Raw genomic sequence first — 4,181 nt, forward strand, 5'->3', positions numbered from 1 at the left:
TAAATATTTTCCATTAAAATCTCTCAGATTTTTCACCATACCTCATCCTATCTTTTTTACTTTTGAGACGATATTACTACTAATTTTTCGCACTCTTCCCTCTATTTGCTTGATCTTTTCTATAATAACGTTTCCAATATTTTTTTGCTCCTTTACTATTTTCAACTATTCGTTTGGTTTTTTTACAATAGCATTTTCAATTTAGTCCACATCTTTGCCAATATCTTCCCCTATTTTCTTTTTCTTTTCCATAACAATGTTTTCAATTTTCTTCATATTTTTATAGAAGTTATTTTCAAATTAATTATAAATTCTCCACTATTTTTAGAAGCTTTTGCTTTAAATAGCAAATATTTACAAAATATTGAAACATACCTTTACCTAGGTTAACTTGTTTGACACTCGTACATTCATGGTTAAAAATTTTACCAAAATTGATGGTACATTTCCTGGGCGTTTCCTGTATTATAACTTTGTGATCAGTATCAATATATCCAATATCAACAGATACATTCTACCAGAGGAGACATGTTGTGCTTCGGTTACTTTTTTTTGCCTATCGTCGCGATTGGCATTGAGATTACATTGTGCAGGAGGTAATCAAACGATCCGCAACTTTTAGCGATTTGGTGGGTTTCCGCTAAATATGTCATAAGCGTTTCTCAAACATTAAAATAGATGTACAGCTGACTGTTTTATAAAATTAAAAAATCAGAAAATACTTTTTTAAATAGATGAGTGTGGTTCGACTGAAAATGAGTATTTACGCTTAGAAATGATACTTATACCTTAATATATAATATTGTTATAGATGTTTTCGAAAGAAATTAGCCCAATAATATGATAAAATTGGTAGTTCTTCATCCTTTTAAATTTATTTCAATAACAAATAAATATAACTTTTTTTATAATTTTAATGAGTGAATTCTTCCAGTCTTCAATTGTGTTGTGATATTTATATTATAAAAGTATTTTTATTTATATTCATCTATTTTTTTGCATGGAAAAATACAATTTTACTTTTGTGAAAGGTGTAATAAAACATAATAATAAATAACATATTTTAATGGGTGTACAAAAAAAACAAATTTTCATATTATTTCATTAATTTTAAGTCTCTTAAGGTATCACGTATCTTTTCTTCTTTCGCATTCCATTTCTTTATTATTAAAAGAATCCAACGAGTTTCTTAACATTTTCAGATAAATCTTTTGCTTTATGGCCTATGTCTTTTCCTATCTTTCCCGTTTTTCCGATAATTACTTTTCCATTTTCCTCTACTTTTTTGACAATAGTTTTTGCAATATTGCCGACGCTATTTACTTTTTCGTGCGTTTTTTTAAATGTATTCTCTCCAGTTTCCTTCAATTTATTGATAAAATCTTTTCCAAATTTGCCTGTTTTTCTACCAATTTCTCGTACTATTTCTTTTGTTATATATGTCGTAATTTGAGGAATTCTTTTTAAGCTTATGATGACTAATTAAATAGTAAATATTATTAAATTTTCTTTTTCATAATTAATATAAATAAGTTACTTACGTTCGTCCAAAACTTTTTGAGACATATGGATTGTAAAATATATAAATGTAATGCGTAGATTAATTTTCAAACCGCCTCGTTTTAACACTTTACTGAAATCGACAGTTATTTCTCCAGCAAAATTCTTTATAGATATATTTTGTGTTCTTGATTCAATGACAACATCCGTAAATGAAATATTCTGTAAGAAAATAAGTTTTGTAATTGCTCTGTTAAATACTAAATTGAAATGAAATTAGTAAACTTACATCCGCGTAGAAATATCCCGAAACAACAAATAACAATAGTGCTATTCCAATTTGCAAACACACCATCTAAAATAACAAATATTCACATGTGCAACTTAAAAATATTAAAATAATTACTTACATTTAAAAAAGAGGCTAGTACTGTCAAATGAGATTTTAAAGTAAAATTAACATTAAGTGGTTAAGTTGATGATTTCATAAAATAAGAAGATAAAATTGGTGGTTTTTCTTTCCTCGGTTATATACAAAAATTGTGATTAAATAAATTAAGTTCGAAAAGCAGTTATAAAACAAGTCACTAACTATTTTTTTTTCATCGCATTAACCACTTCAGGGTTATTAGCGAATATGTATATGTATATAACAATAATATATAGTTTTACATTATATCTTTAATATTTATATTGTATTAGGTTAGTAATTGATAATTTGTTTTCTAAGATTATAATCTGTTATTTTCTTGTCATCGATTCTTTAGGAGTGCTAAGGATGTGCCGTTTAATTTCATTCATTTCCGTTGAAACGTTTTCTCAATTTGTTTGCCATAGACGCAGAGCTGCATTTTTAATTTTGTTTTTTGTGCCAGGGTTACCTTGTTTTCTTGTAGGGATTCTTCCGAGGTAATGGCCTTTTTGGCGATTTCGTTGCCGACGATGTCTATATGTCAGAGGTGGCCAAGTTCATTGATAGTCCGAGCCATTTTTCAAAATTTGAAATGCTTGGCGAGCCGCAATTAAACACGTATTTAAAAGTTATGCAAAAGACTTATTAAAAAAATTTGTTTACAAATATTATATTTATTGAAAACATATAAATAAAGGTACAAAGTATGTGTATTGAATTTAAATATTAAAAATTTAACACATTTATTTCATTTCTCTCTGTCGCTCTGCCACTATTAATGTTATGTCACTGTTATTTATTGCCTTTAATATGACATATAGCTCTGCGGTGTATATAGAGGCTTAAAAAGATGTTGAAAATCTTTACAAATAAATGCGGCGCCTACGCCTTCTGAAGTCTTTGATGGATCGGTGTATATATGGATGTATGATGATTCCTTGATGATTGTTTTCATTTTTGTCCCATTTTGTAAGACTTGTTTCGTTTGGAGGGCGTCCGATTATCCACGGTGGTTACATATTTGTTGGTTGTTTAAAATTTTGTGGTAGTTCTTTCAAGTCTAGTTCATCTTTGTACTTACATATTCACTGATTATTTGATTATTCAGAACAGAATTCCTAATTATGTATTAAATATATACGTGTAAAAAATAATTTACTGTAAACAAATTGTGTAGTTTCTGGCTACTTATATCGTAACATAACTCGGCACATGTATTGTATAAATACATAAAATATAATAATATAAAAAAGATACAAAAGACCTAGCAACATAGGTCTACTCTAAGTTTTCTATTAATCCTGATCGGTAGTAGCAACTCAAGTTTGAAAAAAACTAAAAATACTTAAAATATGTATTAGGGAAATGTGTAGTGTAAAAGTATAATAAAATATGGATATGCCCGTTTTATGGACAACATCGTCTATTATTTGATTCACGATTTAAAAAAAATTTCATTCAAAATTAATACAAAAAATTTACTTTTATCGTAATTCTTTTATGGTATTAGGGTGTACATAGATTTATGGGTAATGAGATTAATATATAAAATTTTTCTTTTTAACAATTTGCGAAAATATCTCCACTTTTTTGTCAACATCATCAACACCAGATGGAATACTCTGTAACAATAATATATTTTCAAAATTTAGTTGAAGCATGAAAGGCTTTAATTTCGTATTTCTTTTTTGAAATGTTTAAGTTACATAAAGGTACTATCAACACTAATGCTATTGTAAACTTAGTCATTGTTACAAGGAACTAAATTAATAATTTGTAATGTATATATTTATATTTATTTTATTATATTTTTAGTTCAAACAGGATAATCTTATATGGAGAAATGATGTTAAAGTGAAAATAAGTCGATACCATGTGTAATTAAAAAAATTATTACTGTTTTCTTGAATCCACAGTGATTCACAATTTCTGAAAAATGATACCATAAATATTCCGTTGTTTTGATAATTTAATTTTCATTGATCTTTACGAATATTCAGTACAGAGATAAAAATGATCTATATATGCAAATTAAAAAAGTAATAATTTCTAGTCTCTTATTTCAAACTCAGTAAATTGTTTGTAAGTAATATTATTTTTAGATATTTTGATCGGTTCGATAGAAATACTCTGAATACTATTTTCTGATTCAATATATTTAGTAATCGTTAACATAAATCGTCTAATATGAGGTTATCGGTGTGATTGCTATCAAATTTTGGGGATTTTTCATTCTTTACAATCGTCCATTCAGACTTAATTTTTTTAA

This window comes from Aethina tumida, chromosome 1 (genome assembly GCF_024364675.1).
Source record: "Aethina tumida isolate Nest 87 chromosome 1, icAetTumi1.1, whole genome shotgun sequence".
Lineage (NCBI taxonomy): Eukaryota > Metazoa > Arthropoda > Insecta > Coleoptera > Nitidulidae > Aethina > Aethina tumida.